This window comes from Cloeon dipterum, chromosome 2, assembly GCF_949628265.1.
Source record: "Cloeon dipterum chromosome 2, ieCloDipt1.1, whole genome shotgun sequence".
NCBI lineage: Eukaryota > Metazoa > Arthropoda > Insecta > Ephemeroptera > Baetidae > Cloeon > Cloeon dipterum.
Window position 1 is genome coordinate 26550084 of NC_088787.1, and position 14171 is coordinate 26564254.

Sequence of the window (14171 nt, forward strand, 5' to 3'; positions counted from 1 at the left end):
CGAGCGTATATTTGGTTGATGTTACTGAATTTTAATTAAAATCATATCCGATTGGTGATTGCCTGTCATCTGATGTTCAAACTTTTCAGCGCCGCGAGTCAGCAAACGAGCATCAACAGACAGGTGTATTTCACATTTTTCTCATTCAACGATTTTTGATATGCCGCCGCCAACGCTGATGCCTTCAGGTGAACTAAAGCGGATGATGTCTTTTCAGCATTGATTCAAGCCCCTGGCTCCCTGCTCTCAATCCCAAAGAGAGGGTTCCGCTGTTTTGCATGTGGTGAACGAAAGCAATGACTTCTTTTGGTGGAAATATATACTTTTTATCATTTAACATTGAATCAGTATGATACTAATAATTCCAGGCAATAGAAACTTTCCAGGCAACATTTTTCATTTTTCGGACTGTAAATTTTAGAGCTATCTCTCTCTCTCTCTCTCTCTCTCTCTCTCTCTCTCTCTCTCTCTCTCTCTCTGTTTTGGCACGCGCAAGAATTTCCCAGTACAATTGACGAGCACCACACGCGCCTATTCCACTTCCTGAATTTCCCATACACTCTACTACGCAGTATCATCGACAATATTATTTAGTCCTTGAAAATTTCAAACGGGGTCGACGGAAATGCAGAGAGAGGAGTCACGTATGCTGTATGATGGAAAACAGCGAAAAGCCGACCAATCAGTGAGTGACATTTGTACGTTTTTTGCATTAGTTTTATTGTACCAAGTATCAAACTGAACTTATAGCATGATGGGTTTTTTTTTTTTTTTTTGCTCTTTTTATCCCTGTCCGAGGACCGGGAAGGGCGCGCACTGCACTAGCACGAATGCTGAAACCCGGGTCCCAATAACACCGCGAACGGATAACATGGGCGCACCAGGCCGCACAGGGACCCAGACCACTGAAGGGCCACTTGCCTCCGCACCGAGGACTGCATTGAAACGCTAGACATTTGTCCCGTGAAGCCAAATCACGCATGCTGGAAAGGTGCAAACCAGCAAGTAGCGAGTCGGCGCCGGTGCGCCTCCCAGCCCGTTGAGCAATTCTAGCAATTCGAGTCACTAAACTAACCACTTTTTGCCATCTCTGACATTGGGTAGCCAGTATTAGATCTCGAAACTGCTCAAATACCTCTCATTGCTTTGACACTCCTGAGAGTGCCTTAACAATGCGAGCCAACGGGCTGGTTGAAAGTTGTAAAGTACAGAAAAGAGGTAAACGATCCAAATTGTTTAAAAATTGATTTTTAACGGATCGATTAAAACATTATATATCTTTCTGATTTTTACACATTTTTTATCTTATCCTATTTCTTGGCACAGAAAAATTTACAAGAAAATCGTTATTATCTCAACTTAAAATAGCTTAAAAAATTTAGTGGATTGTGACAGCGCAACAATTACAAATTTCGATACTTTTTGTCTCCAGCAGTCTCCTGGCTGTTAAAAAATTAAATTGTAAGTTTTTTTCTTAAATTTGCAGCAATTATTGGCTTTGTTTTATCGTAATTGGTACATAATGAATCTCACGTCGTGATACTCCAGGTTGTAATCAATCAATATTTCTGTCGAATAGAAATTATATAAATATTCTATAAAACAGGAACTTGGAATAACTCCTTTCATTTATGAAGCATACTTCAGACAGTCTTAATTAATTTCATATAAATCTCATTTCCCAGCATGTGATAGGAAATTAAATAAATTGTTGAGCCCTCGCAGAAACCAAGAGTATAGATATCAAATTCTCTGCATTTCTTCGCTAAATGTGCTAAATGTAAATTTTAGAAATTTCTCTCTTTCTCAATTCTGATATTTCATGAAATAATTAAAATCTCTATTTTTATTGAAGAATCTGAAAGGCATAGGCGCTACATAATTAAGCAATTCACAGCTAACTGTGTTTGAGCATTTTGCGGGACGCGAGAGAGGCCCTTATTAACGATCGGCGGTGCGGTGGTGCAGTATTGCGGCCGGTGTGAGTGATGGTTCGAAATTAGAGGTGTCAATCAAAAGCGGCTGTGCGATGGCTGATCGGGCTGCTTTCGGCCATTCCGACTGACTGACAAAGCGGGCGTGATTTACCCAGCGCGCAGTCCGGAGGCCAGAACAAATCCTCGAATTTATTTGTACGTGGACGGCACACACACACATAATAATAATATTCGGCGCCCGCTCGTACATCATACTACATGTGTACGACCTGTAGATGACGAGCATAATAACCGATTTATAATAAAGCGGCCAGCACGGCCTGAAGACTATTATTAACCTGCCATATGTGCGCCTCGATGTCGACGAATTTGAGTGATGTTTTTCTGATGAGGGGCGGAGTATGGAAAAATTAAACACATTTAAACGCTTTCTAATATCACAAGGGAGAAATATATCGTTCCGATCGCCCGTCGTATACGTAATATCCACTGGCTCGACGTTTGATTTGCTGGAATTCGGTGTAATTATAATGCAGACGAGAGAGATGCTGGGCCTTTTTGCCTCCTACGCCGATTTTTCACTCCTTGCTGATATTGCCAAAGGTAAAATTCCCTCGGATGCTTTTTATCCAGAACCGTTTGACTGACAATCGGACTGACAAGCGGATTTTTCCTTCTCCGTCGGCTTTGTAATTAAAGGCGATTGGTTTGAATACATTAATTTTGAATATAGTTCTATTTGTTCAAAAAGTGCTTGATATTGTTCTTGTACATCAAATTTTTAATGTAATGCTTGCAGATTTATTGATTTTATATTAAACAGTTAGGTCAGCTTCACTGTGTAGCAATTTTTCTTGCGACGTTAAATTACAATTTTCACTGCTAAACAATGTAAAATCATTGTGATCGTTGACTGCAGCCAACTTCCCTTAAAAGTCGCAGTCACTGATTACGTGCCTCAATTACATACCAATAAATCTGTCAGCAATTACAGGAAATGTGTCAAAGAGATCAGTTTTTTCCTAAATTCAGATCACTTGTTTTCGAATGTAAGGAATTAATTGTGTTTAAACAATATAGTTTTATTATTCAAGCAGTTGGCTGTAGGTCTGAACATTCGTTTCTCAGCGGTGGGCCGGCGTGTCGAATAAATAATGCACTTTTGCGCTCTCATCAGCATGCACGTTGCGTCGTCGCCTCTGCTCTCTTTTGAGCCTTTTTAGCTGTCGAGGAACGCGCGGCGCATCCACTCGCAGCATTTAGCCTTTGATTTATGGACGGAAATCGCTTTCTTTGGTCATCAGACACAAATCCCAATTGATCCGCTTTATCAAGAGGAAACTTTCAATTGCCCATTCAGGCGTATATGCGCGATTTATATTCAAGCGTCATAACCCAACTTGAAGCTCGTTAATTACATTCACGTAAGTGACACCACGGATTTAGTTTTGTCCGCGTCCTTCTCATAATTTGTTGTTGATTGATTCATGAAATATAATTAAGCATTCTCCATTTCTGAACTTTATTATAATCAACAATAACCTTTTAATAATTAATATTGAAATTAGATTTACATACTGAATAAGCGATCATCCAATGTTCTTTTTTAGGAAAAATTTCAAGCCAGCGCACCTTTCAATAGAATGCCGCCTTTAGCTCTATACACATTTATTCATATTTTAAGAGGCGCGTTTGCTATTCCTATCAGAACAAATCTCGTTTCCAAACCCTTTTATTATTGTCTGTAATGCCATCAAAATTTAATTTTCAATATTTTTACTGCGGCTGGGCCGTAAAAGCAGTTCAGACGGACACAGGGCAGCAACAATAAAAAATATATTACAACTCGCACGCGGTGGGCGAGGAGGAGCTTTGTCTCCGGCGCAGGTAGTGGCCGCAGAAAGAATAAAATCAAGTGTGTGGTAGGTATGCGATTATTTATTACACCACCGGCTGCACTCTCAATCATTTCTGCTCACATGTCCACCTCTGGAATAAAAAGGAATAAATTTTTACATGCAATAAAACTAAATAAATACTGCCGAGTGTCTCCAGCGCATTGTATGGATATATCTGGGCCTATTTATTATTTGCCACGGTAGCCTCCTCCATCATTTCGCTCTCGCTGCTTATTTTCGGCTTCATTGGCCGCTTTACGTATTTATTACAGCTCATTTTTTGTCTTGCATCGCCGGAAAATATCGCGAGAAATCGTATTTGACTCATGAATTAATTATTATTGCCTTTCGGCCGGTGCGACCTCCCGCTGCGCTGGCCTAGTTTTTTCGGACCGAATTTCTGGCGCACTTGTGGACTTTTTGCCTGGTGACAATGGCAATTCGGAATTATTTACCCCCCACAAAGCTGCATTGTTTTAAATTGAAATGTCATCTTTCGCCGACACGTGAAATATCTCAATCAATATACTGGCCACTTTTTGCGACGCACCGACTTTACGCAAGGCGAATGGACAAACTTCGACTAAAAGACGCGAAGACGGTGCTTTTGTAGTGCCCTTGATATCAAAATTTTAGGGGCCACGGGAAACATTAATAAAAAAAAATAGTTGTGTATCGCACATCAATATTTTGAAATCTTGTAACTATGACTTGAATACATGGTCGAAGTAGGAAATTTCACAAACAATTTTTATTGGCAAAATGTCAAAACAGATGTACTGTGCATCTCTGATGTTATATGTCCAACGGCAAATCAGTGTGGAAACCAGCCGCATTTGATTTCCTGTCTGCAAACTATATAAGCTCAGTTCATATATAATGTTGGGATCCAGTCAAAGACCGCCAGCCATGAAGAAAGCAACAGTTGTGAGTAATTTTATTTAAAACATTGCCATCGAAAAATTTTTACAAGGGAACCCTGGGTTTGGTCCCAAACGTGCAATTTTTTGCCTCAAAAGCGCTAGCTTTTATGTTAATATGAACGAAAAGTCAAAACTTCATTATTGAGTTGCGGAAGGAAAAATGATTGTACGAACTTGTATTTCTTTCTGTGTTTTATTTTATAGTATGTATTTTGAATATTTTTTAAATGCTCGGACAGGACTAACAATAACCACTGAACATTGTACTGATGCATGTATAACAAACATTTCCATTTAAAAAATTTGTGGAAAAATCTAAAAAAATAATTTTAAAACCGGGATGACATTTTGGTAACAACCTTCCTTTGGTCCAATTTTGCTAAAATGTAAGGGGTATTTTTCATGTAAGTCTCTTTGGCCATCAATTACGTTACAAAATTTTCAAAAACTTAATAATATCTTAATGCTAGCAAAATAAGTAGCATTCTTCAAGCGTCAAAATTATGTTTTGTAGTTAACAAATTGCTAAATTGTTAAAAATTTATCAAGATTTTTTAATATTTAGATCCGTTAAAGAGCTCAATTTACTACGCCAGTTATATGTAAATTACATATCAGGAAAAATCAAGTTAGAGTAAAATTATTTGGAAAGATAGATCCGTCTCGCCCACATACCAAAACTTGTATCTTGGTTGGATGAACGTTCCCATTTTCATCAATGTATTTTACTAGAGTTAGGCCTCAAAACTCGTTAATAGGGTTAGATTAATTTATTCTATTTTTCATTTTCTTCTAACGTCATGAAAGTCTGTGCGTTCGAGCCAAAACTGCATGTTCTTGAGGAGCGCACCTAGTGTCACCGTCTGATTCTTGTAGCATTTGCACCAAAATTATCATTTAATCAAACGTTGTGAATTAGCCAAATCCAGTTATTTTTACCACCTGATGACGCTTCTAGCGACAAAAACATATTCTAAATTAAGTTGCACTTACAAATAATAACTTTCAGTTCCTATTTGCCGCAATCGCCTTCATGGCGTTCTGCTCGCTCACTGCCGCTGAACCTGAACCAGCAGATACTAAGCCTAAACCTGATGACCCAACAAAGACTAAGGATGCAAAATCTAAAACCGACAAGAATAATGGTAAGAAGGAAGATGCACCAGGAAAGGTACAATCGGTGGACGGTAAGAACAAGAAAGAAGAAATAAAGACACCCAAGGCGGATGGAGCAAAGCCAGAGAAAGAAACCAAGGCAAAGGAAACTAATGCAAAGGACACTAATACAAAGGACAGTAAGCAAAAGGACAGTAAGCCAAAGGACACTAAGACAAAGACAAAACAGAAGACTAAAAAATCTGGAAAACCCTAACTAGGAAGAGCTCAACAACCAGAGTGAGCAAATCATCCTTTACGTCTCAATTAAATGAGATGTAAAAATGGCGTGTCTTTAAAATAAAAATAAAATTATCGAAAAAATATAATATGCATTTGATTTTCTCATAACAATTGCAGATTTTATAACTGAAGTGAGATGAATTATTATACCTTTTCTTGCAACTATCATTGATGGGTAAATGTATTTATTTAGCTACATGTAACTATGAGAGAGCATAACCCATTTATAATCAATTATGCATTGTAAAACACAAATTTTTAATATTAGAATGCCCTTTGGATTCCTTGCTTCCTCATAAGATTTCACAAGTTATCTAGCAGAAAAGAGAACAAACAATTAGCAATCAGCAGTAAGGCTAAAATTGCAAAGTGTTCAAAGTTTGCCACTACTGCTCCGCTTTGCATTCATTCGCTGATGACGGGGGAGAAATCAAACATTGGAACTAATTATTTTATCCCGGCGCGCGCAGAACTGCTGCTCTCTTTGCTTATCTTTCTACTTTTCATCGTCAATGATTACACGAGGCGATATATAAATTCTATCGAGACTTTGGAGCTCTCTCCCCAGATTCTCATTTGAATGCTGCTTCCGCGCTCGCTTAATTCCTTGGCTGCACCGTACCGTTCCTACGAGCACACACACACAGACCCGAGGAAGTGAAGTATTACTCGAGCGGCAGTTATTTGAGTTTGCATTCGCGGGAGATTCATTAAAAGCAGGCAGTCCCACCTACGTTTGCTTGCAATACCTGCTGAACAAGTTTGAATTTTAATAAGTCGTCACAGTCAGCAGCTCTCTGCACTTTTTCGCAAACTCACACACACACACACCAGCAGAGGCAGAGGCGAAACCGAAGCAAATTATTCCTCATTACGCAAATAAAGTGTATGGTAAAGAGCCGAAGAGTTGGAAAGTTGTTCCTCGCTATCAGCATATTAACTGCGCGTCGATTGGATTAAGCGCCAAACGCAGGAACGTTTCCTCTTCTTCTCTCGTTGCTTTGACAGGAAATAATTGACGCATTATCTCGGTGGGCACCAGCAATTATTTATTGAAATTCTAGACTTCCTTGACAAAAGGGATTGAAAAACGTACCGAAGCAAATGCGTGGGGTTTGGAGTTTCAAAACTTCTGCTCTTCCTGTTCTTATACAACACGTTGGTTGGAATTCAAATATTGATGGAGATAAGTCAAATCCCGTTGAAATATTAGAATTTCTCCAAATTCTCTGAAAAACAAATTATTATAGTCAGCCAAACATTTCAGGAGATTTAATGATTTTAAATTGTTGACAAGAAAAAGAAAAATCTGACACTACATATTATGACAAAGAAAATTTTGATAAAAGCTTCAAAATGACGAATAGTTTTAGATTGTTCTATATGAATCTATGTTTGATTCTATGTTCCTTGACTTGACTACACAATAAGACTAAATTTTAAAAATATTTGAAACATTGTGGAAAATTTGGCGCGTTTCAAAATCTTTAAAATGCTTTTGGTTACAAAATTTAAATATTAATAGAATATTTATAAAATTATTGTCCATCTGAACTGGTTCTTAGCAACATATTTAGCAGAAATGTTGCCCTTTCTCACATGCTCCGATCTATGATAGAATAATTCCTTTTATGACATATAATAAACGCTTCCAGTTAGTAGATACTCATTATTTTTCAAGTAAATGAGAAGGTATATGTAATTATTGATTGAAATCTGCAGATAATATCGATCGATAACCATATAAGCAATAATGTTTGTGATTCTTGCGGATATATTTGCTATTGATTTTCCGTCTCATTAAACGCGAACTTGGCAGGCTGGAAAACAGGCAGATGCTTTTGTGAAGAGTGTGAAAACTCCCACCTCCAGGTAAAACCAAAATACTGCGCTTCTGCCGGAATGATTATCATTAATAAACAAACCATCCGCGCCGGAGCATGTTCTTCCTCATCAAGAGCGAAATCAAAAGGTTCTCGGCTTGTGTGTGCGCGCGTGCCGCTTTTTGCCACCGAATTTGATCGACAGAGAAAAGCAGCGAAAGAGGATCTAGCTGGCAAAAGGGGATCTGATTATTTCCAGAAAAGGCGCCCGCTCACGCCGGTGAAATATGAAAATTTCGGTGGTGGCAGAATGGAGCAGAGTCTTGTGCTCGCTCGCGTGTTCACGCAGGGGTGCGATCAGCGCGAAAGGAAGATTTTTGAAATCCTAACCCTTTCCATGGTATCGAATTGCCGGTGCGCGCAGCACTCTTTGTAAAATTACTCTTGCGTCAATGCGGCTCTCACTTTACTTCTGCTTTTTGTGCGCCTCTTGAATTCGTCGCCCTCGCGCGCGCGTTTTGTTTCTCCATCTATGTATGTATCCGTCGACTCCCTTTGCGTGTTTTGTGCGATTTCGTGTCACCGTCTGTTTGTTGGTTTATTAATTTGTCTCTGGATTTCGCCGGCGCCCTTTGCCGAAAATGCAACTCAAGACGCATTTCATACAGTTTTCGCGCGTTCCGAGTGCGTGCATAAGTGTCTGTTGAGTGCTCGTCGTATGACAGTGGCATTGCATATTCATGCACTTTCTCCCCAAGCTTGGGATGGATCATATTCAGTTCTTTGACATCCTTGATCGGCAGTGGAAGGGATGCAAAGATAAATTAAACTATGGCTCAAAGCGAATTTATTATAATTTAAATAGATACTTTAATTTTAAATTAATGTACATGTTTGGAACTAATTTAAAATCCATATGAACTTTGAAGCTTGTGTAATCTGGTAGCATTTGGAACACTCCAGTTTAAATTATATTTCTTTTGAGCTCGTTGAATAGGTATAACATTTAGCATGTGTTTCTCCCGAAATAATGAAATTCGTTTTTAAAAATTCACCTCAACTGAAAGTTTTGGTCAATACCAAATTTAAGCCTTCGTACTTAATCATGAAGATGTAGACAAATAATTTATGGCTGGATTTTGAGCCCTTACAATTAGTATACAAAACAAAAAGTGTATCTAATTTAATAAAACACTTTCATTTCTGATTTATTTTGCAAGATAACTCAGAAAAATTTTGACGAAGAAGTGTAAATTAAATATTTGAATTTTTGTCCTCAAAAACTGACAAAAAATGGTTAGGTCTCAGCAATATTTACAAAAATATGACCATGAAAATCGTCTGTCATTGAGGATTTTTGTTGGTCTTTAATTTAAATCAGTATCAATAAAATTATTTCCATTTCATTCCTGTTTACATCTTTAATCTGCTTTAATATATAACAGCCAATCTTTACACAAGCAGAGAACACGAACGTATTGAACAATTCCAAAGCAAACAGAACTTTGAGCATGTTTATTGCAGGAATCGCCGCGGTCGCCTCCCATCCTGTTAACGTGTTCATTAAACACTGAATTTATGTGCGGTCGAAAACGAAATTAAGAGGGTGCAATAATTTAGCCTGCGATATGGAAACAAGTCGAAAAGCAGTGTGTTTGATTTAATTGTTGAGCGCGATGTGGCCATAGATTTCGAGGCTCCAGCTGCGACTGGCAAGAAACACGACACACCACACGGCGCTTTATGGTTTTGTCACATCTTAAAACATTTGAAAAATTATATTTATGCCCGACGGCGTCGCGGGGACTGCGCGCACCTAGTTAGTTCACACGCCGCTTCTCGCACTCTGATTGTGAGAATAGCTGGCCGTCAGGAATGCAGAGTGTTAATCCTAATACAAGACTTAAATAATTAAAATTAACAAAAAAATATAGTCTAGAGTTTGTTTTGCGTGCAATAAAAATAACATATTTTGAAACCATCTTTGAACGTCATAAATTTGGTACAAAACCATAAAATTAGGGAAAATTAGATAACAAAAATTCAGCGTGGGTAGCATTCAGTGATTTGCAGAAGCTAATACGGCGTGGCATTCTGCGAAATCCAGCCACCCACTTGCTCCAGCTTCAAGTGTCAGGCGAACACACACACAGGCATCCGTCATCCTTTGACCTTGCCATCCGAAGCCCAAACACACAAGACACAAAGTAAAAAAGAAATAAAGAAACGCTAAGTGAGCATCAGAGATTAATTTTTCCAGCCAGCGAACGTCTCTTTTTAAAAATATTTGAATAGACCAGCGCCATTAGTCATTGGCTAAAATATATCATATTTTTACGGCTTTTATTATATTCGCTGGCTCGCTGGCTGGCTCGCAGGGCCCTTTCACTAACGCGGATGGAGCTCACAATATGACCACTTGTATGAGATCGTATTACCGATTATCAAATATTATTTATGCTGGGGCGAGCGACAATTTTTCACTGCCAATGATTTATTCGTTTGAAACAGTAGCTGCTCAAGCGGACGCTTATCTCGCGTGGATATCAATTCGACGCGAGACGAGGAATGCGCGCGGGAAATTAATCGTCCCTTGCGCGCAGCTCACGGCTCATTTGAATATGTTAGTACGAACACGTTCATGAAAAACAAATTTGTTGGTTGCTAAAGACTAAAGTCAAGCTTCTAGATATTTAATTTGATTATTTTAAATCAATCTAAGTGTGTGGTAGATTGCTATAAATAGGGTGTTCAACAAACTCAGAGAAAAAAATGGAAGGGGTATCTGATGTTTGAAATTCGTAAAATCCAATTTATAAAATATCCTGATGCCAAAAGCGATAGCTTGAAAATTTGAGTTTGATCTGTTTCTTGAAGTTCCAATTTTTTTTAATTAGAGCAAAACAATGTTGGCCTCAACTGTGCCTTTGTTTAATAAGGCCGCTAAATACAATTTCGTCCAAGCAAAATATTTTTTTCCTGCAATTTCTTTGATAGTCAATTTATTTAATTTATAGTCTCCAGGCCTGAAAAATATTTTGAAGCTTCTTAAAATATTAATGATAAATTAGAAAAATTGGACTGAGCGAACAGCTCTTGAATATGATTTTCCTTGTACTTTAATTATTGAAATCAAATATGCCGCTAGCTGCTGGTCGGACACGTGAAGGAAAAATCAGGCGGATTAAAGTAGCCGAAATCCACGCGAGGCGCACTTCAAAGGAGACCACAAGCGCAGGAGATGAGCAGAAACAGAAGCCGATGCATTAGGCCGGGACACCAGGGTGGGCGAATTGTTTGTTGAATGTAATTGTGGTCTCCCCAGCGCGCGGTTGCTTCCTCCTGCGCTGCACTGTGTGTGTATGTGTGTGTATTATCCTGGAATATAGAGGAATTAAGAGTTAACTCGTGCAGAAGTACAAGCAGTTAAACATGCATGTGTATATCTCTGCCGTGCTGCTCTTTATTCCACGCAGAGAGAGGACAGCGGCAACGTCTTAATAATAATAACAAGGACGGCGGCGAAGATGATGATGTGTCTCTGGTCTGTTTGTGATAGCTTTCTCATCCTCTCTCTCTCTCGCTCCCTGTTAGTTAATAGTGTTTGCCAACCGCACATGCAACTAACTCGCTGCCGAAAGCGGTGGCGGCGGCTCGCCGTCGTCTTAATTCTTGATAAGTACTCATCAACAATCACCAGTTTCACTCTTGTTGTGGACATGTTTAAACTCTTGCACAGACTTGCACACAGATGTACATACACACGTTTGCTCCGCACTGCCGTGTTGTGTTTTCCCTTGGACGGGTGCGCTGTGTGTCTGCAGGACCAGCAGCCCCAGGCGCCGGGGAACAACTACAACGACACTAGATCATTTGTGTTTTTACGAATTCCGATTTTATTGAAATGATTCAAAAGCTGGTTAATCAGTTTATATTATGTATCAATAAATAAATTTCTCAATAATTTATAGTAAAATGTCTGTGTGAAATTAAGGGTATGCAACCGTCTAGGGTGCAATAGGGAGCGGGTTGCATATATACTCTACAATTTTGTCAATATATTGAAACTGATAGAGCGATTCAAAAAGTATTATTGCACCTATCTTTCACAACACATTTTTTAAACTAAATCTTGATTCTGTTTGAAAATATTTGTAGCATTTCTGTGCCAAGCCAGATATTAAAGTTCCATTTACCCTGATCTTCGTTTGGTTAGATTGTTGGTACGTGCTTCCCTATAAACTCAACAAAACGAGATTTTCATTACATTTTAGAAAAGTAGTGGTCATACATTGGGTAGTTTAATTCAAACAGAGCATATCATATTATTTTAAGAGTTATTTGTTTAACAATATTTTAATTTTTCAATTAATTATTACGTGCTGTGAGTTGACGTTGGAGTTCCCCGGTGTCGTAAATATCCGTGTCTGTCTCTCTTCTCAGCGCTTGATACACATCAAGTTTTGTGTTTGACTTGCAATTATGCTACATTTAACTTCGTCCTTTGCATGGAGGAGCATTTCTTCACAGGAAGAGGAGAAATGCTGGCTGTGTTTTCTGCATTTTTGGACCAGCCTGGTGGACGTAATGAGTGAGCAGCACCTTGCTTAATTTGGGCATTGTCTTGGCAAATACCGTCTGCACAAAACTGCTGTCACTTCAAACAGCGACACGAAATTTGTTCCGTCTCGTGAGAGACGCACGCTTAACTCTATAACATTTATGCGTCCAAAAGTTTAATATTCGCTCCTCGCGTGCATTGCGGACAAATTTGCAACAGGAGCTTTCACATTCTTTTCCGTGCAAATGCGGGCGTGAAATCAAATTTGGCCGTGTTTTAATTTAGTTTCAAAATTGTGTTTGATATGAATCAGAAAGGCAACTTTGCTCCACGCACCCCCAAGAAATGAATATGAAACAACGCAAAATTGTAGGAAATTGAGTGCAATTAGAAGAATTGTAGAAACAATAGGTTCTTAACCCCTCTGTTTAAATCTAATGGAGATCTAATTCGTTGTCTACATATATGAGATAACCTTAATTTACCAACGCAAAATCCGTGGATGCATTTTAGAGAACCATTAAAAAAGCTTATGGATAGACGTAAGAATTCATCAAATATGAAAATGAAATACTTGCAAACGTGAGGGAATAAATGAATTGTAAGAAACACAAACCATTTTTGAGGAGTTATAAAAATCTGGAATAACCAAAAGAGGCAAAATAGTTGTATACAAACTGTTCTTTTAGCTATAATAGTATTTGGAAGGACTGCTTCTCTGTAGCAGAAAATTTTAAATCCCTAATTAGGATACAGCAGTAAAATGCCTTATTTAGATTTTACCTTCTTTCTCTTTGCATTTATATATTTGTCCAGGAAATAGAAAGCAATTTATAAAATCAGATGACAGATTGGTGTGCAGCCCAACAATTCCTGGTGAGCGAGCCACACTTCTTTTATAGGGATAATTGCCACTCGGCGCGGACATTATACCTTTGGAGACTTGGACAATTTTAATTAAGCCGAAATTCGTATTATAACCTTTTAATTGCCGAGGTTGACGCAAATAAGCGTGCAATCCCGACGGCGGCAGACGGATAAAAATTTATACATTTGACGAGTGGCAATAAAACGAGCGCCAAATATAAAAAGGCCACTGGTGTTCGTTTGTCGGTGCGCCTTTTCCCGCTGGCCCAAGGGTGATTAGGCGAATAAATTTTAATACTTTGGTATGCTGCACGAAACGATTTTGTGTCGTATCATAATATTACCATTATTCTTAGAAGAATCCGACGAGTAATAATAATGCGGAGAGCTACCTGAATTCAGCACTTAATGGGCCTGAATGTTCCCGAGCGGCGACATCATAATTTCGGCGAACATCATTTAATTCCGAATCGCTGCTTAAAATACATGAGAGATGGAATACTTTATGATGAATGATAGAGAGACTTTAAAAGGAAGCGACCGTCATGTTTTACTGCCCGGGTCGGCATCATCAATCTCAAACCGGCCGCTCTTCACCTGCCATTTTTCGTTTAATTTGCGCAAATACGCACCAGCACCGACCGCCAGCCACACAATGGCCCATATTATTTCAATAATCCAATTTCGCGCTCCGGCTTCTGGATATTTCGCCCCATAAAATAGCAACAAATGTCTTCTCGGTAACGAGAAGTATTATCGGCCTT

General features: G+C 38.7%; 1 long non-coding RNA gene across 1 annotated transcript; it reads left to right on the plus strand.

Moving 5' to 3' along the window:
* The first annotated feature begins 4580 nt into the window (after window positions 1-4580).
* On the plus strand, window positions 4581-6242 carry LOC135936327 (uncharacterized). Its single transcript, XR_010574315.1, has 2 exons — window positions 4581-4762; window positions 5768-6242. It is a non-coding gene; the product is annotated as an uncharacterized LOC135936327 (long non-coding RNA).
* The last annotated feature ends 7929 nt before the right edge of the window (window positions 6243-14171 follow it).